Source organism: Lolium rigidum, chromosome 5 (genome assembly GCF_022539505.1).
Source record: "Lolium rigidum isolate FL_2022 chromosome 5, APGP_CSIRO_Lrig_0.1, whole genome shotgun sequence".
Lineage (NCBI taxonomy): Eukaryota > Viridiplantae > Streptophyta > Magnoliopsida > Poales > Poaceae > Lolium > Lolium rigidum.
In genome coordinates, this window is record NC_061512.1 from 17090137 (window position 1) to 17114004 (window position 23868).

The 23868-nt window shown below is 45.1% G+C and overlaps 2 long non-coding RNA genes across 4 annotated transcripts; both read right to left on the minus strand.

The window, feature by feature from the left end:
* Positions 1-14451: 14451 nt before the first annotated feature.
* LOC124658377 lies at positions 14452-15516 on the minus strand. The gene is made up of 3 exons (XR_006989157.1): positions 15321-15516; positions 14841-14936; positions 14452-14508 (listed from the first exon to the last, which is right to left on the minus strand). It is a non-coding gene; the product is annotated as an uncharacterized LOC124658377 (long non-coding RNA).
* Positions 15517-17774: 2258 nt separating this feature from the next.
* Positions 17775-19865, minus strand: LOC124658250. 3 transcript variants are annotated; one of them, XR_006989093.1, is made up of 4 exons: positions 19263-19489; positions 19045-19169; positions 18226-18734; positions 17775-17877 (listed from the first exon to the last, which is right to left on the minus strand). It is a non-coding gene; the product is annotated as an uncharacterized LOC124658250 (long non-coding RNA). The 3 variants fall into 3 exon arrangements; XR_006989092.1 differs by lacking the exon at positions 19263-19489 and adding an exon at positions 19659-19865 and having other exon boundaries at positions 17778-17887; XR_006989091.1 differs by having other exon boundaries at positions 17778-17887.
* Between the last annotated feature and the right edge of the window lie 4003 nt (positions 19866-23868).

Sequence of the window (23868 nt, forward strand, 5' to 3'; positions counted from 1 at the left end):
ACAATAGAATATGTTCACCTTCACATGTTCTCAATTTCAAATCCTTTAAAACAGAATTGATTCCTAAATTTAAAAGGCAATTGAGATGAACCCTAAATCTATAACTATTTTAAATTTTGAGTTGTGTCTCATGAGAACATAAAATTAATCAATTATAAAATGGTGGTTTGAAAACAAAACAATACAGTGAGTAACATTATCAAATTGTTATGATATTCAAATAAGTTAGAACCTGCAAAACAAAATAGAAATCAGATTTGAATTCAAATAACAAAATTCAAAACAGAAAATAAAAACAGAAAATGAAAATGAAATAGAAGAGAGGAGGACTTACCTTACCTGGACCGCAGCAGCCCGAAGCCAACCCAGCAGCAGCCCATGCCAAGGCCCATGAGCAGTCCAGCCCACGTCCAAATACCGTTTCGCTTGCTTTAAGAATCGTGCGTGGAGAAATGACTTCGCCGTCGTCGTCTCCGAGCTCGACAGCGTGGCGGAGCCAGTAGGCCACGATCTCGTCGTCGATAAGCTTGCCCCGGACGTCGCCAGACACTCAGAACCACGCCCAACCTCTCTCGCGTCCGAGCTTATCCACGGACGAGGAGGTCCTTGCCAGCTAGAAGCTTCCAGAGACCGCCACCTCCCAACCATGGCCGTCACCGTGTCGAGGCCACAGGGCTTTCCTTGGCCTATAAATAGGTGGAGAGCATCGCCGTGCACTTCTTGTTCACCTCCACCACTCCATTGCTACTCAGACACTCTCTATCTCTCCCGCTCATCCACTCTCTGTCGCCGAAGTCGAAGACGAAGCCGACGGAGGAGGTCACCCCAGCCTCCGGCATGTGGTCCAGGAGGAGCGCTCGGACTCAAGGAGCACCCTCGGAGGAGCAGAGCATCAAGGGGAGCAAGGAAGCGGCTTAATTTCGGCGTTCCCTTCTGCAGCACATCGCCGGGAAATCTCCAATCGCCGTCGTCTCCGTCGACCATCGCCGGAGCCGACCACACCTTGAGCTTCAGGGTGAGCATACGCGTCTTTAGAGCATACTCTCGCTTCCTGGCATCGCCTGTAGCCCTAGTTCGCATGTTGGCCGGAGTAGCACCGCCGCAGTACCCATCACCGGCGACGCTCCGGTGATCCCCTCGCTAAACCATCATCACCATTCAATTCACCTTGCAGTACTCGTTCAGAAACACCTAGTCGCGCATCCAGGGGAGCCCTAAATCATCGGCGCCACCGTGCTCTGGCCGCCGGCGTTTAAACGTCGGTGAGGTCAACGACCTCAGTCTTCTTTGACCGGTCCTTGCCTGTGTGGCAGTCTACGTGGCCATTGGTCCCACTCGTCAGTGTCTAGGGATAGAAATGAACCGGTATCCTTAGTGTTTTCCAATTAATTTGAATTCCAGTAAATTGCCGAGACTTTGCAAAATTCTAGAAAATTCATATCAACTCAGAAAATTATGAATAATATATCAAAATGTTCACAAAAATAAACTCTATCCAAATAAAATATAAAACAAAAATATGTGTCAAAATAAAAATTCACTTATTTTTATCTTTATTAATTATGCCTTTCTAATTGTTTAAAATGCAAATTGAATTCAATAATTAGTGAAGTTTCAAATTTAAATTTTAACTATTCAGTAACTAATTAAAATGTTAAGATTAATTTTCTTTATCATATTTGCATTAACTTAAATATTAGTGGTAATTCATAAACCCTAACTAGTAATTATTTTAATTCTTAAACCCTCTAAAAATTAATAGCATGTTAAAATTATTAATAACTTTATTCCAAGTACTTAATCACATTAATTCTAGTACCAAGGATTACTTTAAGAATTGGATCATAATTTAGAAACCCTAGTTTTATTATAAGTTAGAATCTGGATCCCATTATTGTATGTGATCATTTGAAATTGCTTTAACCCTAAACCCTAGTTGCTTATCACATGTGATCATGTGAATGTCACCTTACATAGGGAACCATATTTTGTGATCAACAAATACAAGTCATGATCCACTAGCATAAAACCAAGTGATCACATGAGATTATCATTTCATGTTCCTATTCTTAATTAAAACCTATATGATCCACTAATGTCACCTAGGTAGAAACCCTAACTTGTTAATTGAATTAGTACCATTAATCACCAATCCTATATACCACACCATTAGGATCAACCTCAACCATCAAACCCTAGTTAAACCATGATGATAAACCCTAATACCAACCTTGTGTAGCAAATCACATCACATGTTCCTATCCAACTAAACCTTACTTAGGAAATGATAAACCACTTAGCTTAGAAACAATTAGAGATTATTTAGTAAAGCAATTGTGAAACCATAGTAAACCCTAATAGCTAATTTATAGAACCATCTTAAATAACCATCCTTTGATATAATGCTTAGAAGAAACCATAGCAATAAACCTACCAATACTTGCTATATAGAAATCCATTCCAAGTTAAAAACCCAACTAGTTCCTATCCAAGAACTAAATGAATTCAATAGTAAACCCTAGAAAGCCATAACACCTATATATAACAGTTCATGTTCTTAATTAACTCTGTTCTTCAACGAGTTATTCTTTTGAAGTACAAATACCAATCAAACCTTAGAAACCCTAATCCTTCTTTGAAATACTCAATATTTCTTAAACAACATGTTCTTCAAAAGTTATTCTTTTAAAGTATAATATCGGTAATCATCAACCATGTCCTGTAGAACTTAAAATTGACAACTTGTTCTTCACATATTATTCCACTACTATTCTTTATGTGTATGATTGTTATGATGCATTATATCACTTGGTTATGATGCTAATATAACCAAACCCCAATAAGAACCTTGTTTGAGAACCATTCTAAAAGTGCAACCAACCCTAAAGAAATCTTTACAACTCATACATCCTAAATCATCGAGGTTAGGTTACGCTTGGGACGATTGCATCTCATATTATGCATTATAGCATCTTTGCCAGTTCTCTAAACATTGTCCTTACCGGACGATGATGGTATTTCAGCATTTGGAGTTATCACGTATCGAAGCTTTTGCCTGCATAATCTTGCAGTCAAGAAAGGCAAGTTCATCGCTTGCTCATGTCATTTGATTATTTTTATCAAACTATATGCAAAGTACTATACTTATCACTCATGCATTGAAAAGCAAAATATTATTTTACAATTATGAATATGACTATGTGGTGGGCAATGGAACCATGGTATGTGTTGATATGGTGGAGGTTCCATTGCAATGGGTTATATCACCTAGGATTAAATTACCAATGCCAGTCCGAGTGATTCTAGCGCCGTACATATCGCGTTATCCATAAGATCTATAATGGCTGCAGGGAAGTCAGTCGTATCTTTTCCCTTACGCACGCCAACGGATCGGAGAGACGGTGGGGTGCTTGGAGGCACTGCCGCAATAGGTTGGGAAATCCTTTTAAATCCCCATCCATTAGTGATGTTAATCTCTTCGATCTATGAGGGATTGTCCGGAGTACACCATGAGTAAAGCCGTATTATCGGGGGAAGTCTACTGGAGGTGTACGGTCGGACAAAAGGGTGGGTTTGCAGGGTCGCGGAGAAGGCAGTGATTGGCTTGGATCTTATACTGGGCCTCACACCAAAGGAAGTGTGGACGGGGATATACTCTCGGCGGCAACATGGTTAAGATCTCTTGTGGGGTAAAGTAACGCACCTCTGCGAGAGGGTATCAAGAATTGTGATCGTCACTCCTGTTCGGGAAGGGAGCTGCGAACACGGCAGGAAAGGAACTCCACGAAGTTCTAGTCAACTCGTGAAGACCGACGGGCATAGTTTTCGGAATAAAATAAACCTTTTGAAGAAATGTTTATGAAAACTTGCATTGGCCTATGACTTTACGGTCTATGGCTGTAGCTAGTGCATGATACACCTATTTCCTAATATGAACTTGCTTGAGTACGCTCGTACTCATTCTATCCCATTTGAACCCCCTTCTTAGATCAAGGCACCGAAGGAGAAACTACCGTGGAACTCGAAGACAAAGGAGTCAACTGCAACAAGATGAAGAATCAAATCAAAGAAGTCAACTTTTGCATCAGCTAGAGTGGAAACTTAGACTAGTAATAGAAGGGAACCTTTCCCTAATCATAGCACCTAAGTAGCTAGATTTCTATAGCAAGCCAAGTAGCTCTTAAGCTTGAGTTAGAAATAAGTTATACTACGAGTCGTTCTTCTGAAGCTTTATTTGAAGTTTTACCTCACTGTAAAGTAGGAGGTTGTGTGGATCTTATGTAAACAGTTCGTGTGTACTTCTATAGACATACCTTGGACTCGCATATGTTTCTGTTGTACCACTCTGAGAGATGTAATATGAGTGGAACGGTGTTTCACTTGTGTTATGTCAACGACTTGTGTACTACACCATGCAGTGGTACGCTGGGTCACCGCAAGGAGGAAGATGATTCCTCCTCTTCCGCTGGGTACCCGCCGACGAAGCGCTTCCGCGCTTGGGCGGACAGCGAGGATGATGATGATGATGACGAGGAAGAAGAGGCTCCGGCCGAGGGCTGGGGCAGCAGCGACGAGGAAGCCTCCGGAGGTAGCGCCGGCGGCAGCTCCGATGCCGACGATGATGCTTGGCGAGGATTAGCAATGTAGGATTAGTAACCCACGAGCAATCGGCTCTCCTTTTGTTCTTCCTTTCTTCTTTGAGCGATCGGCTCTTCATTGTAAGAAATCCCAACATTAATGAAGAATTTCCCTTAACTTGATTTTGCCGATTTCTTTTCGTACTGATTTGGCCGATTGTTAATTTGATCACCGCTCAATAAGCCGATGGCAACGCATTGGTAACCTGCGAACCTTGCTCAAATTCAGATCCCCAAACTTCCACCCGAACCGGTCCAATCCGCAGTCACTGAGCGTAGTGTTGGACTCAACGGCAAAACTCCTGAAATAATGCCTGGCCTCATCATTAACCTCAGGTTTTCAGACATTCTCCTGCCGGATCCTTCTCTTCCAAATCCCCTTTGCTTTCAGGGGCTCTCTGGGACCATTGCTAACTCAACCCGGAGGCTGGAGATGATACTTCTGCAGGATAGGCACATCCCTCAGAACAGTTGAGATTGCAGAGCCAGCCGATTTCAACAAAATTGGCTCCCTATAGCAAAGGGTCCTTCAGGGCAAGCTGCCCCCGAGCCTTAGTCAAGGCGAGAAAAGTAGGTAGCCAGCCAAAGGTGCCACCATCGGCTTCCAAGTTATAATGCAGAGCTAGCCGATTCCAACAAAATTGGCTCCCCAGAGCAGAGAACCTTCAGGGTGAGCTGCCCCCCGAGCTTCTCCAGTTCAATTCCTGCGTCTTGCTGATCAGCTCGTCTCATCGGTGAGGATGTTTTGAATTCTTTGTTTTTTTTACGGGCCGATATCGGCCCCCAATGTTTCACTGCACATGTATCGCACATGTTCATCCGATTAGGTGCCCCAGAGCCGATTACGCGGTAGCTTGCTGAAATCGGCTCTGTAATTTAGCCAAGGCACTCTATGCGAACATCGGCTTGATTAGGACCAGTGTGGACTTCTTCTAGCTTTTTAGCCGACGTAACCCTATCGCCCATTAGATTGGCGTTGAACCCAGGCAGAATGGATGGTGAGGATAATTTTGGCCGATTGCTGGAATCGGCCTCCATGTTGTTTGCTCGATGAAGGTTTTGTAACGTTCCATCATAAATCCTTGGGGCCGATCACTTGGATCGGCATCGCCACATTTGTCCATCGATGTTGCTCTTGTTACACGGTCAGGCCGGTGGATAAAACCAGCCTAACCCCGTTCTTTGTCACGTTGATGTGCTCGCAGTCGTCGAAATTGGGTGCCTCGTGTAATCCTGGAGCACCAAACTCCGCTGGAAGGACGAGCACCATGTTTGTGCCAGCCGATGTCTCATCATCGGCTTTCCTTTGCTTGGGGCGCCACTCCATTCTTCGTGGTCGACCCTCTTCATCCGGGGTTCGTTGGATCTTTGCGGCCGGGTCGGGTCGCGCCTTCCTTAGCGTGTGCAGGTATAACCTTTCGGCTTCCTCCAAGCCGCGCAATCGGCTGAACCCTACGCTTTTGGGAACGAGCTGAGTCCATCAGGGCACCACCTTGGCCGGTGGTACCTGTCTTCTTCTTCTTCTTCTCCCTCGTCTTCCAAATCCTCAAGATCTTCCATCCGAGGGGACTCGGCGCGTTTGCTTCGAGGCGGGAGAGGCCCTAGACGCTTGAACACGGACACGTCGGCTGCATCCTTCTTCTTTCGTTTGCATTCTGGGCAGTTGCCGATTGTTGGCAATCGGCTCATTCCTGAATCCCAGCAGTGTCTGAAGAAGGGGCAGTCCCAGTGCCTATCCTCGTCGTCTTGCTCCCTTGACTTTTCCTTGGCGTGGCGCTCATATCGCTCCTCGTCGCGATCATGCCGACGACGTCTCCTGTCGTCCCTAGCCAGACGATCTTTTTCATCATCGTCGTTGTATCGTCGGCGTTGGTCATACTGACTCACATACTTGTTGAGGAGGTGATCAGAGAGGTCGGCTGATATCTTATGTTCTTCACTTCTCCCTACGTGACGTAGCGCTTGCCATCATGGCGGAGCCGATCGCGTGGAGCGGCTTCCTCTGTGTCTTTGCTATGAGAGCGGCTGCCCTCATCTCCGTCCTTACCGAGTGGTGCCCAGGTCCCACCATGTTGATATTGCACGAGAAATCTGGCTGGTATCCTCCATGGTAAGTATACTCCACCATGTTAACGGCGGGGAAGGGGTGTGTGTCGACCTTCATGGCGTATCGGTTGAAAATTAGCCGCCTTTTTTCTATCGCCATTTGGATCTGCGACGCCACACCCTGCGGTCGTTGGTGGCGTGGGTGAACGTGTTATGCCACTTGCGGTATGGCTTTCCGTTCAACTCCCGCACCGTGGGGATCTTGTGGCCTTCGGGTACCTTTAGCTGCTTCTCCAGTGAGTAAGAGGTCGAAAATCTGCTCAGCTTTGGTCACGTCGAAGTCGAACCCTTTTGGAGGGCCTTGTGGCTTAACCCACTTGCGGGACACGGGGCTCGCCGCCCGAGTCCATTCAGCCACGGCTACCTCTCGATCTCCCGTAGCACCTTCATCCTCGTCCGCCTCAACCAGGACCACCGCACGCTTGAATTTGTCCCGGTAAACATCCGGGTGGCGGCTGTTCATATGCCGACGGCTTCGCACCATGTGCGCCAATGAAGGGTAGTCCGCTTGGAAGGCCACGTCCTTGATCGATGATGAGAGACCCACCACCGCCAACCCGATCGCTTCTTTTTCACTTACGTGAACCGAATAGCATCGGTTCCTAATGGTCCTGAAGTGCTGGATGTATTCCGACACTCGTTTCCCCGCGCTTCGTCGTACTTGTGCTAGATCGGCAATGCCGGCCTCGGAAGCCTCCGAGTGATACTGTTCATGGAGCTGCTCTTCCAACTCGCTTCCAAGTCCGGATTGAGTTCGGTGGCAGCGATGTGTACCACCCGAAAGCCGATCTCGTGAGGGACCGTGCGAAGAACCTCACACGCAGCTCGTCCGATGCCGAGATCGTGCTCAGCTGTGCCAAATATCGGCTCACATGTTCGATGGAAGCTGGAACCATCCGATCCACTAAACTTTGTGAAGTCGAGGAGCCGATATTTGGGTGGTAGCAGGATCAATTCGTACTCGTTGGGGTACGGCTTGGTATAGCCGATTGTCCTCCTTTTCGGCATCATGCCGAATTGGTCTTTCAGAATTGTACAAATCTGATCCGCGGTGATGGCTGAAGGTGTCGAACCCTGAAGATTCGCCGGGGTGGCATACTTAGCCAGCCATGCTTGCTTTTCCAGATTCCGAGCCAACCGCAGGAGCTGAGCTCCGGAGGTTTGTCGGGGTGGCGTACTTAGCTAGCCACGTCCGCTTCTCAAGATCCGTTGCCGACGTTCCTCCTCGTCTGTTCCGAAGTCCCCTGCCGTCGCAGCCTGGTTCGAGAGTGCCCGAGTTCGCTGCGATCGGCACGTATGCGCATGTGTATCCGTGCGGGATCTCCTTGGGCGCCTCATGTAGGAATTGGTAGTCACTAGGGTCACCACCAATCTTGTAGACGACGTATGCCGATGAGTTCGGCACTTCCGGCGCTGCCAACGCGAACGGCAGCGGTGGACGGGACTGGAGTGGCATCTCTCCTTGGTAAGTCCCCAGAGCTGGTCCTGACGGAGAATACTGGTGGCTCATGATTTCCTGGATCACGCGCAGAGCGACACGCTCCAAAGTGTTCACCAGGCTCTCAGAGTGGCGGTGTAGCGAATGAGCCACCATGAAGTTGATCTCCTGACGCAGCGACCTGGTGCGTTCTTCTGACGGGGAGGACAGGTCCACCCCATCGAGCGCGCCTTCAGGTGAGAACCCCTTCCACCTGATGCCATGGGAGCGGGTTCTGTGGAAAGAGCCGATGAGGTCGGCTTCGAGGACTGCTTTGATCTCGTCATGCTTCTTCTTGAGCTCGTCAGTCAGATCCTCGTACTTGACCGGAGTGCCTTCCACCATCTCAGATGTAGATGGCGATGCGGTGGATGTAGACGATTGTCCCACCGGGCGTGCCAGAATGTGTTGCGGTCAGAAACCCACCGGCGGGCAGCGACGGGCAACACCGTAGAGCCGGGAACAACTCAGGGCTGCGGCTGGCCCTAGCCCCTCAGAGCGACGGCCCGCAAAGCCTTCCGGTCACACGTCCGATCGCTGTCGCAAGGGCGTGCCACCTGACCTATACACGGTCGGGAAGGTGTTGGATGATGCCTCGCTTAGTTTCTCGCATGGCATACACGTAAACATTAAATACGAGCCTCGATCGGCTCTCGAGGTTATCTCGTGAATCGGCTCAAAGAGCCGATCCACCCATGATTCGTACGAGGTGTACGAGTATATGATGGTCCTGCTTGATCAAGATAAAGCTAAAGCGATCTACGACGATTTAGGGTTTTCACCGCATAATCGGATCATCCTACCCACGATTGGGCCTCGCGCTCGCGTACGGTGATCGTAAGCCGATCCTAGACAGGGCCTAAAAACCAACACGAGGTTGATCCCCGAACATCCTGTCTAGGGCTAGCAAACTACACAGGCCCGGCCCTGAGGGGGGTCGAGCGGGGCGGCCGCCCCGGGCCCCGGGATCCAAAGGGGCCCCGTCAGGTGTGACATAGGCTGTAGCTAGTAGAGGAAGAGTTCATGGGGGCACCACCATTAGAGCTGGTCTGTTTTCTCGTATGTTTGAGGTAGAAGAGGATGAATCGTTATCTCCAGGCTGCTCTCAAGTGGGCTGATAATTGGGTTTTACTTTTCTTTTGTTGCTTGGGCCTATTTTTCTTTGGGCCAACTTTTCTCCTCTACCAGAATATTAAGTTGGATGGGACCTGTGAGTGCAGATAATCAACTCATTTTTTCATAAAAAAACTCATTTTACTTTTCACGCCGCTGATTGTTCTACTAGTGTTTTGGTTAGTTGCTCTAATCACTCACAAAAGTAGAACATCCAACCTTGTGCGAAATGCAAGGAAAGAGATAGAAGATCTGTAGCCGACGGTCGTACAATATATGTTGTAAACCAATATTACACAATTTTAGTACAGATATTAGCTGAGAGGAAGAACAGAATTGCAACACCATAACTAGGTCCAAATCCAATTCATTATTTATTGTGTCCTCTACGGGGCGCTACTTCGTCGATTTTGTTCATTACTGGAACCACCAACCACTATGACGGCACGACTAAACATAGAGTCACTATGATAATCGACAAGAGTAATATTGATATACCATCATCAATGAGTTTGCTTCTAGTTATGTTTGATTTTTTAATATAATATATACTATAATATTTCGTATTAATATTTTTGTATACAAGTTTTATAACATTAAGTATGTATAAAAGGCCCTGATTTTTTTGTCTCGCCCCGGGCCTTCGAAACCTCAGGACCGGCCCTGAAACTACACCCTACACGCCGCTGGATCCTCCAACCCTTTGTAAGGCCTAACTATTGCGGATATTAAACTAATCCTTGAAGAACAAGGAGCAACCGTAACGGATCGGATCTACTAAACAATGATCAAGCGGGGTGCCGCCCCTACACCTAAGATAGGTGTAAGGGCGGCTAGATGTATAAGGGTTGCACTACGATAGCATATGATATGAAGAACAATGCTAACCCTAACACATCTAAGATAACTACGTTGCTCGCCATCAAAAAGGCTTCGACGACGAGCAACGCATGAACAACGTAATAAGCTTGTGCTTGCCTAGATCGCAAGATGCGATCTAGGCAGCATGGTGCTTACCGGAAGAAACCCTCGAGACGAAGGAGTTGGCGATGCGCCGAGATTGGTTTGTGTTGAACGTTGGTTGTTGTTTATTCCATAAACCCTAGATACATATTTATAGTCCGAGGGACTTTCTAATTCAGGCGTGCACCTAACCGTGCACGGGTAAAACTCTAACTTCTAAACGACACGTATCCTGCTATGGTACAGATACACGGGCTATTAGCCCAAACTTGGTACACAAGGCCGATTCATGTATTCCTTCTATGTATATAATCTTCAAGCCCATCTTGATCGCGGCCCACCTCTGATCCGGTCAAATTCTGGTGATAACAGAGACCCCAAAGAAAAAAGTTCGCTGGAAGGCACCCGATGAAGGAGTGATCAAAATCAACACAGATGCTAGTTTCCTTGAAGCTACAATGTCTGGGGGCACCGGTTTGGTTGTTCGTGACCACCGGGGCAGTCTGATTAGAGGACAAGCTATCTGGTATGGGGATGCTGCTAGTGCTCTTATTATGGAGGCAAGGGCTATCCTTGATGGTGCAAGACTGGCCATGGAGAGAAACTATAACCGGGTAATTATTGAGAGTGATTCTCAGCTAGCTGTCAATTTCTGTAATAGGATTGATTAAGATAGATCGGAAATTATGTCCATATGCCAAGAGATTAGGGAGATTAGGAGAGCCTTTTCTAGTTTTAGCATTGTTTCAGTTGGCCGTGATGCAAATATGGCTGCCCACTTATGTGCTAAGCAAGCTAGTGTTGATAGGAGGAGATGCCTGTGGATCAATTATAACCCAGGTTTTCTCACAAATACTCTTACGAGTGATTGTACTGCTATCAGTAATCAATAAAGCTCTCTGAATTCGCAAAAAAAAAAAAGGACCCGCACAAGTCACGGTAAATACGACCTCTACACTGCCGGTTGTACAGATGCCATATACACCTACATGCAATGGTCCCATGATAGATCCAGACCTGGATAGATCTCAGGTGTTATAGCGGATCTACATGCAACTTTGGGGTGCACGGGACCTTGGGTGGAAAGAAATTTCTTTGTGAAAGAGCATTTTATCACCATGTATACACCCTTAAAAAAGTAGCTTTTATTCATTGTGACAAAAAGAGTGTACTTCCATCTTTCCGGTGCACTTTAATTGATTCTCTCTCATCGCATAAAAATCAAATCCAATAATATTAAGCATATATTTTTCTTATTTTCTACATGCACTTAGCTTATTAGAGGTGAAAGAATTAAAGAGGAGAGATGCATGTGTCCAATATTTTTTTTACTTCTCTTCATAATTTATCTTGAAAAACCCGCATATATACTAATAATTATTTATGGATGGAGGAAGTAAGTGTCTACGTACAATATATGGATGAGTACCAGTCCGTTTGTAGGTCGCGCCAGGCTCTTTGGTTTTCATTGATTGTTCTACACTTGATAGTTAACAACATTGCTAGATTGCGTGTACAAGTTCTTTATTGTTTTATCAGTAATTCAATCTTTAAAATAAATACGGCATGTTTTTTTCTTTTAAAAGGGGGAAGCTCGAGTTTTTGTCCAAGCACAAAGGCTTCCAACTCCTATTTATCGAGCACAATCTTCGAATGAGCTCTTTGACACCTGGCCAATTATTGCCTGAAAACACAACCCTTGCGGGTTGACCACAATCTTCGAGGAAATGAAATTTAGAAGAAACTCCCCTCCCTCGTATAATTTTTCGCTAGTTTTGAAGATTATGAATAAGCAGGCTAACTTTTCGCAAAAGAAAGAGCTCCTTGGCAAAAAAAAAAAGACACATGATTTTGTTCGCATAAAGGGCTTCGGCAGATGAAATTGGCCAAGGCCAGACCGTTGAGAAGTGAGTCAAGGTCAAATAGTTAGGCGGACTGATAGCCAGGACCCGTGAATGTCACGGTAAATAGATGAGGATCAATCCGTGTCCATCCGTGGGTCGCGTCGGGACCAAAGTGGTACCTACGTAGGTACGTACGTGACACAAATATGTTGCGTTCGGATTCGCCGGAGTGTCGCAACGGGAGGGGAAAAGCGCCCGCTTTTACGGCCCCAGCCCCCAGGCGACCGATCGATAGCTGACGTGGCAGGTACCACTCATCACACGTATCCGGCCGTGCCACGCAAGATCCCCATCGGCCGGCGCGCGGCGGTCCAGTCGGCAACTCGGCATGGCCATGTGCGCTTCTGCGCGACGGCGACTGGCCAGCTCGTCTTGGCAAAGATTGGATCCGTGTCTGTCTCAGCACAGATTGACTATGTTGAGTCAGCCATGACGCACTTACTTTCGGCTGCTCCTGCTGCATGCGACGGCTGTCCTCCTCGGCCTTGCCTTGCGTTGCTTGACTTGACTTTGCAGGCACGATCGCTCGGGTAACATTTTTTCTTTGTTACCTTTCCTTTCCCTCACCGGATGATGACTACCATCTCTGCTTCTACTAGTAACTAGATTTAGATGTGCGCCTTGGCGCACGATCCCGTGGAGTGCGTGTCGGTATTACTATTCTAATAGCAGCGATAAAAATAACTACCAATATAATGTTCCCTCTATCCATAAATAAATGTTTTAATTTTTTTCTAAATTTTGATAAATTTACCACAACCATCTGTAGACAGAGCTAGTAATACATCTGTTAGGTTTTTACAATAAGTTGCTACTATAAGTAAATTAGGTTCAAGCACACGAAACTGCAAATGGAGCAGCGAACGCTTATACACTCCCAGCAAGATACTCTGTCCAACTAATAATAACATCATTATTATTCTGATTGTTCTAATTCTAATAAGGGTTGTTCAGGTGATATAATGAATGAGAATCACTTATAATGTCTTTTGTGAATTCACTTTTTTCGAGAACCTACATGACGCATATTAAGAGGATGTTGGGGCACGTATTAAGTTCTAAGCATAAGTACTGAAAAGTTGTCCTGGAAAAAATCCTAATCGCCACCAATGCTTATAACCTGAAGCATTCTCTGAATTTTTGTATATTAATTAGTTCCAACAAACACATAAGAGAAATGTATGTACAAGCAACCCTGTTAAGTGCGTTCATCATTTATGTGTGCTGCTAGCTGCTTAATTTGGGGCCGAAGTAGCATGTACCATGTGTAAAAATTGCCAGTCGTATATCAGAAGACTAACCCAAACTGTAGTAAGATCACGAACAGAACACCTCTGATTACAAAGACAACATCAGCGGCAGCAATGGCGTTGACCAAAACAAATGCTAAAACTAATCATTTCCTTTCAGAAATTTACGGTCACCAACAGTATTCTATTCAGTTGCTTCTAAATTTTGTATTCACCAACATATGCCAGTCGCGTTCGTAGGGATGTCGTGCCCACCTACGGGTGGCTCCATGACAGGCTGCCGTGGCTTGAACAGGTGGTCTACACAGATCTTCATCACAGGCCGATAGTGGCGAGGGCCACCTAAATGGATCTCCATCCTAGGCTGTTGCTGCTAGGATGCGGTGGCCACCTCAGGAGTCTCTCCATGGCATATCCCCGACAACATATCTACGAATGGAAAAAAATGTAATAACTCTTGACACATATAACTTCTTTCGGCTATTGTACATCTATAAGAATATTTTGAATAATATCCATTTTTGTGAAAAATGAGAATGGGAGAACCACTTCATATTTCACTTGTAGCCACTTTACCATGTGTTTTCCTTCCACCACGTGAATTCATTTATTATGCACGCTTTGTTCCCCAACATCAATGGTTTGTAATCTAAAAAAAATGTAAAGTCATTCTTAAATATTATAGCTTAAATTGGAAGAAAGTAGATAATGGACATTTTACTGAAGTCTAACTACTAATGTGGAAATGGATGCAATATGTATCTCAGGTATATCAGCATCTTGGCTACCAAAAGCTTTTCTTAAAAGAAATACATCAATGAGAGACCAGGGGCAATAATATTAGTATCACATGAGCAGCATGAGTAAACGATATTAGAAAGAAAACACGAAGGTATGACAGCAGGAGTATTCTGAAGCCATCACATAGTAAGAGAGGGCCTTGGATCATGTCAGCTGGTATTTCTTGCAACATTGCACTTCAACCTCGGAAGGATGTCAAGCATGCCTCTTGATGAACTTGATATCTCCACTACCAGCCGGTCCCTGTCAAAAGTTATCTCGCAAATTTCAGCCAAACAAACCGAATCAGTAGACGGAATGCAATACTAAAAGCAGATTTATCATTTTCAGCTATCCTTAAACATGGATATATATACATATGCAAGCTTGTAGAGATCTAGAGATGGAATATCTGTATCCTTGAAAAACTCCATACTGATTGGCAGCTTTGAAATATGCACTCGAAGTTGAGCATGCATGTTTTATGCTAGTTTCAGGAGTCCGGAGACAATTCGTAGATGCAAATTTAGATGGTAGCACTCGCGGAGAAGCCATGTGCGGGCGATGTTATTTCTACCAACTAAAAGAAAAAACATATTACCAGACGCACCCCTAAATAGGATGTGAAATACTATATTTAAGAACAAACACGCTCAAAGATTTTCTTCCGAGCTGGGTAGAAGAGCATCGCGGGGAACCCATCAGGCTGAAATAGAAAGGGGGCGTCAGTTCTATATTCTAGCAAATCCACATGCATGAAATGAACGAAAAAAGAGCATGTATATCTTCCATGTATAAATTTATGGAAGAAGCTAAACGAAACACATTCTTAAAGTGTTCGCCGATATGCATATGGTCTGCAGACATGCATCTCCAGTAGATTATGAATAAGAGAAGAAAGAATCTCCATGCACATATATATAACATCTATATATGTGCATTGATTAGAAACGGAAAAAACTATAAAATAAAGATGTGAACAGATCAAGCAAAGGAAATGTATTCAGAGTAGATCAAGCAAAGGGAATCTATATAGGTGCTTCAAATCTATAATCTGGAACCTTTATACGGGAAAGAAGAAGGATATAACCTCGAGGTTCTTCATTCCTCCTCATCTGGGCAGGCGTCACCATCACGAGTGTCTTTCCAAAATAGAAAAAAGTACAGGTCCATCAATACATGCATGGTGAGATGAGAAAACACAAAGTATAAGAGAAAACAGTCAAACCAACAAATATATGCACTAAGGCTTTATGAACAAAACCTGTTAAGCCCTAAATACGCATAAACATCATATGTTATGTATACAACCTAGGCGTGGAAACAAAGTAAGGTTAGGCATAGAAAAAGATTAATGATTTCAATATTTACTTTTCTTTAACTAACCTATGAATGACACCTTTGCCAAATTTTTATCAACCACAAATTAAATCTAAGCTATTAATTTTGTCGTCGCATAAAAGACAAACATAGTATCTATATATGTACATTGATTAGAAACAGGAAAAACTATAAAATAAAGATGTGAGCTGATCAAGCAAAGGAAATTTATTCAGAGAGAGGATAGCAGGGAAATCAGACTTCTAAGAAAATTGAGAGAGAAGATAGCTAAGAAAACTGAGAGAGAGGATAGCAGGGAAAGCAGACTTCTAAGAAAACTGAAAGTAGTTTCCAACCAAGGTCATCTGGACTGCCAAGTTCATTAACACAACCATACTTAGTACAGAAAAGAAAACACTGATAAGAACAGAACATAGATGAAGAACATGTGTTATGTATTTTTTTCCTAAGAGTAAAAAACATCGCATCCCTCAAAGAATAGAAATATTTTTGATGTATTGATGAAGTTGAACCGCAGTTTCCTTTTAATGGCCAAATCAACTTTTAAAAGAAGAACACTTGTATTTCGAATTGAAACATGAATAGACATCAGGTTTTGCCTCATATGTTACCGATTGTTAAATGTCTCATTGCACCGTGTGTTAAATTTGAATGAATGCAACCTCCAAAACTGGGATCATACTTAACTCAATTATACGGTGCCAAGTTTATAAGATGTACATGCAAAGTAGAGGAAGCAAAGGCATTTTATTCACAAACAGAGAGTAGCAGGGAAAGCAAAACTGATTGTAGATTGTACCTCCTCATTGGATATAGTATCGGCAAGGTCATTAACACTTGACATTCAAAGCAAACCCAGTTGAAACACCCAATTGCAGCAAAGAGAAATCCAGGAAGTAAATATATGTGCAAGGCTATGTACCATGCATCCAAGCAAGTTTTAGTATCATGATTTGCCTAATTGGAGAGTAACCAATTCAAATACAAAGAGATTAAACATAAACAAAGAAAGACATAATGAGGTAACCCGTATGATGGTGATCATTGTATCTAGAAAAAGGATACACCAGGCCTTTCTCCTATAGTAACCTGGAAAAATATAGGCACCAAGAGGCATGAATGGCGGAAAATAAATTCAAGAAAGAGGAAAACCATCTTACTGCAACTCAAACACCTAGGAAAAATACCAATACAGTACGAGAGGTGACAAAGCATACTTGGTGAAACGACACTCGATTACTACAGAGGCAACCCAATTTTTTGGAGTTCGCCACTATATAACATTCAGATTATTCAGAGGCCAACTATCAAGTAAGCATTTTATTTTGCATTTACTGAAGCATAGTTATATAAAACAATCAGTCAGTAGACCGCACACAGTTGACATTTACTGGCTTTGAAGATTCAAAAAATAGATAAACTATTTATCTGTACCATACGAATATAGCAGAAAGCATCATTATTTTGACCTAAAAAGAGTAGAACCAAAAATGAATAAATAAAAACTAATTTAACCTTTAAGAACCAAGTCAATACCTCAACAAACCTGGTATTATCTTAGTTGATGTCTGTAATATTTTTACTCAAATCAACACCGGCGCTACAAAGAAAGCAAAGTCATGTTCTATTTGGCCTTTCCTGAAGACCTGAACACAAGAAAATTCATTAGTAGGAAGTGATTTCGTGTCAGAACAGGTGGGGTTCTCGAACTACATCTGTGTATAAAATTATTCGTGAGTAGAAAGTGATTTCGTGTCACAAGAATGATATTGCAAAGTCATTCATGAATTCGGAATTAACATGTACTAACTTGTATTTATACAGCTTGTGCTTTGGATTTTGTATTTGCGATAAATAGAAGTTCAGAATCTTACTTCCAGTGTTCATGAGTCAACTTATGCTATTGTATAGATACACTACCCAGATTTTATTCCTTTACAACTCATCTACCTATGAGCATACACTCCAGCATTCAGATTCTAAAAAAAAACCTTCCAAGATATCCACATGGTGGCATAAAATCTGAGAAACTCATGATTTTTTTTGTAAGTATAAATCTGAGATGCTAGACATCCAAGAGAACAAATAGGTTCAGCTGAGAAAATAATGAACAGATCCTTTGATACCCAATAAAAAAACATGTAAAGATATTTTTCCTTACCCATTAAAAATCTGCTCTCATTCTCTTACCCACACATCTTGCATGCCTCTTGCTGAGCTTCCTGGCGCCGCCAATTGATGGCCATGGACTCCTCATTCCTCCTCAACTCCTAGAGATCCTTGGTGCACATGAATACTGTTAACACCTGCAACTGACTGCAATTATATCACATAGATTTTCAGTTACAAACCTAAAGAGCGAAAAAACATAAACCGCATAAGAATAAAGAAGAATACAAAGAAGAAGACCGCAGGCTATTTATGATCCATGTGAAAGAATATCTGATCGTGAAGTAAAGGAGGATAATTTTTTCTATATATAGGGTCCAGAACTCAATGCACATATGGTGGTGCCATATATGGACAACCAAAATAGTAATGCTTATATGTATATTAAGCTTTCTCTATACAAGAAATACTCGTAAACCAAGTACAACATATCATTTCTTGAGTTTTTAGCATAAAGAAATAAAATAAGACTGTAATTTATTTACCTCTGTTAAGCACCAAAATAAAAGTGCAAATATACTGTCATCAGCTAACTCCCAGAACTGTACCGTACACCATGTAACCTGTAGAGCATGGACATCTGTAGATCTTGGTTCATATACAACGAAATTTGATCGAAACTTTCTAGAGCATGGACATCTTCATTCAAACATTTGCTGAACGATAATCAAAGGGAGGTAAAAGAAACGCATGAAACCATGTACGCAACATCAGGAATACTAAGGCAGAATGTTAACAATTTTAGAAAGCCTTTCTTTAGATGAAAGGTAAACCAACATTTTTTTGGCTAAACAAATGACCTAGAATAAAAATGAAAAGCGGCAAGACAAAATATAATTGCATAATCATTACAGATCTGTAAATATGGCTCATAAGTAGCTATGAGAAGTAGAACATCTGAACTCACCAGGGCTTGAAAGAAGGCATTAGGGACAGACCAACGTCATCTTATTTGCTTCATAATCAATTAATTTCCGCAATAGGAGCATATAAGCTTCAGTATAAGAAGAAAAATGTGTGCAACCGATGTTATATATTATAGAGCTATAAACAATTTTTTATAGAAAGCAATAATGTAAAGTGTCATATTAATTCAGTTTTGTAATCTGAAGAAAATGCTGTACAAAAATAACCTCCATATATATGGCAGGTACACCTATGTCCGATGCTCATACATACATATACAATAACATTCCGAGAGAATCCAAGAAATCAATATAACAGCTTCCATGAATACCATGTGCATATTTAGGTGGGTACCGAATTCTGCGGAAACAATAGAATCATGCAAGTAAGATAAATACCTAATTTGTCTAGTACACCAGAGCCACAAGCTAAAACTGGGGGAGTCTCTCTCTGCCCCTCACCCTGACCTCCTCAACCCCTTCCTCAGGAGCATGCCCTATGTCAAGGTAGCTGCTCTCAGTACCTACCAAATAATGTGGAGGAGAAACAAAATGAAATACCATAAATGAAGAAGGATAATACTATGAATTTTAACAGAATTAATGTAGCCAATTACCTCGGCAATGCAATGCAGCAACAACAAAACATTTAAATTAGAGTATGTGTATTGAGCACCATGTGCAATCACTGATTTGTGGCAAGTTGTACAAGACAACAACCACCACCACTGTAAGGGTTAAGATTCTCGCTCTGACGGTAAGAAACATAACCAGCTTGACCATCATAGGTAAGAAAAGACGACAAAATAGCCCTAAAAAGGTAGATATTTTGTTCGTGCAACCTGCTTAGACATTTCCTCAAACAATTTATATGCAGCCTCGCTTAGACATTTCCTCAAACAGTTCATATGCGTAGATGCAAAAACACATCTCGCACAAAACAAAGACCATAAATTATGGAAGTGGAAGAGAGAAGGGATGAGACAAATCAAGAGGAAGAGAGGAGTGAGTACCTCAAATCAGCAAAGGCATGGACGTGGAGAGATGGGTTGGGCCAGAGGAAGCTGGACATGGCTGGCTGCCGCTCCATGTAGAGGGGCCATGGATGGACGTTGCAGACCATGACTTCCTCTCCCCTGTCTTCTCATGGTGGGGAAGGCGTCAGGCTGTGCAGGAGACAGGCTGGCCAGCCAAGAGAAGCAGGAAGCGGGTGTCCTTGCGCTGCGGGCGAGGTGGTGGAGCTGCGCCGTCCTTTGCCTCCAGAAACGCGGCTAGGGAGGTCGCCCGCGCTGCCGCTGTGGAGGTCGCCGGCGTGAGCTCGAGTCCTCCATCACCATCAAGGGCGGAGCTCCAGCAGCCCCTCCTGCTTGCGCCGGAGGTGGGGGTGGAGGATACGAAGCTCAGAGACAGGCCGGAGGTGGAGGCTGAGTGCGTGAGGAAGAAGGTGGAGGGGAGGAGGCGAATCGACCGCGATGGGATTGGGGATTGCGAGCGGCGGCTGGCTAGAGGGAGCGACGGCACGCTCGAAGGTGGAGAGTCTGGGCCGAGCGGGCTTCACAGGACCCGTGGATAAAAAGTGGGTCTGTGGGAGGGCCTCAGCGCCCTGAACCGAACGACGGCCGAGATCGCGCCACGTCAGCTTGATCAGACGGCCCAAAATCCAAAGCGCTGTGAGAGCTCCATGGGGGTGCAGCAATCATACCGTGAGATTTTCTACCATCCTTCGGAATTTTTTTTTTGAATAACAACAGGAGAACTATTATATTCATCGCAATAGAGGAGAAGGTCAAGACGACCGGTTGACCCAGTTTATGAGGAAAACCGAGCCCAAAAACCATACAAAATGACCCCATTTTTGAGGAAAAAAAGGGTCGAAAAACCGCACAAACAACAGAGCCTCGTCGCCCACACGACACAAAGCCACCATTGCACAAAACAAACACATCCGTGCCCGGAGCCGCCACTCCGGCTTCCCCTGCTCGGCTTCGAGCCGCAACGCCGCACGGACTAGACACCTCGTAGCCCAGGCTACACTAGACGACCATCCGCAGACCACGAATGTCGCGCCGACCGGGCCGACAGACTCGCTACCCACGTAGCACGAGCACGCCACCCATGCCTTGCTAGACCACAACCACACCCCATGCACCGGTAGTTGCAAGGCCGTTCGAGGTCGCCGCCTCGACGCACCATCCACCGTCCGGAGCCGCCGCCCCGGCGTCCACCATCTTCGGCCGCAAGGCAACCATGCCTAGTTGATGCAAACCCACCACACCACAAGTGTCGAGGCCTCCAAAGGCGGCGCCTTCAAGAAGGTAGCGGCATAACTGTCGACGTCGCCCGCTCACGAGGAGCTCAGGATTTCACCAGGGGGACACCAGACACCCGCGACAGCAGGAGATGTAGCTCACGAAGACGCCTTCAAGAAGGAGTACGGCTCCCGTGGGCACCGTCGTCATCGGCACCTACTCAGGATAGGTGCAAAGCTTTCGCCTAGCATGCCATCTCCGCCATCGAGCTCGCTTGAAGCTTGGGTTGAAGGAGCGCAACCACCAGAGCATGAGACCTTGCCGCCGACCACCAGACACCCACACCCGACGCAGCAGCCAAAACCAGCACCACACTCTGCTTCAAACAACTGTCGGAGCACCAAATCGGGACGGGAGCCGTCAAAGGTCTGGTCCCCAGCCGCCGCGTCGTCGGGGAGCCGCGCCATGGGCCCGCAAGGATCTGATCTCGATGGCACGTTCAAGATCTTCGACATCGTCAACTGGAAGCAACATTATGGATCGAGGTAAACAGATCGCTACTGGTCCTGTTGATTTTGTTCCTCACCCACCCTCCCGTTTGGATGCATATGCGTATCTGGCGGAGCCCTTGGAGATGACGTTCGGAAGGTTCCACTTTCGTGTCGAGAAGGAAGGATCGTATCGTGTCGAAATTCCGATTTCGTCGGGATCGTCGGCGGTCGATTCTGAATTTTCGAGCTATGCATCATCAACTGAGTCAGAAAAAGAAACTTCGGCAACACGCTACATCAGCACCAGAGCAAGAGAGAAACTCGCCAAGATCTCCAGCAACACATCGATTGGGTCATCTGCGGACTCATATATAAGCGATGGCTCAAGCAATGTCGACAGTTACGACTTCGTCGACAAATCTCTCACAGTGGGCAAGGTCTTCATCAATCTCAACAATGGTGTCACCGAACCCAACATAGATCTGAGTACAAAATATCATCAGATTTATGCTATCGAAGATCAAGAGGAAACATCGGAGGCTTTCGACCAATTGGGAAATCCTTTTGTCGATCCCTCAGATCTAAGGAGAGGTATGGGCACTAAATACGACGGGCCCACACCACGCGTCAGAGTTCAACTTCCACGAGGCAGCCTGGGATAGAGCGGCAAAAGCCATAGATGGTTCGGAACCAATGACGACGACGGCTACAGCTCAAGAACTACAAGCTTATCAATATATGCTCGCACGAACTGCCGAGAAATAGAAAAACAGAGACGGCTGAGTTGAACGGGAGAAAGGAGGCAGCTTACGCATCCAGCGGGAGAAGGGCAGATCTAAGCGGACAATCTAGAGTTTCGGGTGATAGCCACGGAGAGGCTCGGAACAGGAGGAAGATCAAGGTTACAACACATACCCGAAGCGAGAAAGAGAGCACTTGATTCAAAACCTCGACATGTCTTTTATGACGATAGATACAAGAGGAAATATTATCCCTAAGACACCGAAGCTGGGTATATGGCGACACAAGCTTACATCCTTGCATCCGGACCACCCCCGGGAGATCCAAGGGAAACATTATACAACATGGCGTTAGCGAGGGTTGGAGCTATGGGGACGGCGTTCGTAGCAACGCCTCCCGAAGGAGCGGCAAGGCAAAATAGTCCACGACTGCGGTAGTAACGGCGGCAGCGCCGGAAGGACCAAGTGGAGCAAGAGACACGAGGAGTGCAAGCAAGGGTCGACGAGCAAGGCAAAGCAGAAGAGATCATCGGCAGTCCCGGAGCTTAATGACGAGGATATGTGCGGTCTACCGTGCTTCACGAGAAGAGTCCGAAAAACTCGAGTCCCCTCAGGATTCAAGTTACCCGATCACTTCAAAAAGTTCGACGGCTTGCAAGACCCGGAGGACTGGTTGATAGATTACCTCGAGACGGTGAAGCTAACTGGAGGAACTAGAGCAACAGCGATGCAAAGTATTCAGGTGCACTTAAGTGGAGCCGCACGATCTTGGATCAAAAAACTTCCGCCGGGATCCATCGACAGTTGGGAAAGTTTCGAGGACGTTTTCGTCAAGAACTTCAGATCCACATGCAAGAAGCCTGCATCGTTGGAAGAGTTAAGGGCGTGTCGACAAAAGCCAGATGAGTCTATGAGAAAGTACATCCAAAGGTGGAACATCATAAAAAACTCGGCAGAAAATATATCTGACGAGAGAGCAATAGATGCGTTTGTCGCGGGAATCGGGCGCGGAGATTTTGTCGAGGACTTGGGAAGGACCAATCCAAAAACGAGTATCCGCGTTGATGGAGATAGCAAATAAATGGGCGAGACGGAGAAGACGCTGTCCACAATAAACGACACAGGTCGCCGAGAGGAGGACCGTGGTCGAAATTATCGAACGAGGCGACGATTTCCTCGGCGGTATTCGAACTACGACGCCCCGGGGCAAATTTCGGCGGGATTTCGATCAAATACAGGAGGAGGCAACGAGAGATGATTATCGGAGAAGCGATGAGCAGCAAGGCGACAATAGGGACGACTCCCGTAACAGGCAAAACAGTGGGCCAAGGTTTCCACGACCTTTTTTGTCTCCCGAAGAAATGTTGAATGGACCGTGCCAGATGCACTTTTTCCTCGACAGCAATGGGAAAAGACAGTCAGGGCATCTACAGAAAGATTGTCGAAATTTCCAAGCAATGTTCAGATGTGCAGAAAACGCTCACGCACGAGCAGCACAGAGAAACCCTCGGGAGCCTAGGAGCGAAGTTCATCTACCGCCACCTCCCGCGATTACAGAAGGCAATCAACACCAGCTCGAGAATAGCGGCAGCACCAGCACCACCACCCTATGTTGATCCTAACTCCAACGGAGCGGTGTCGATGATTCGGAAGGGAAGGCCATCTAATAGAGCTCAAAAAGTAATCTCGCGACAGGTGTTCATGGCGGAGAAAATGCCTCCACCAACGGTTGAGTACCTCAAT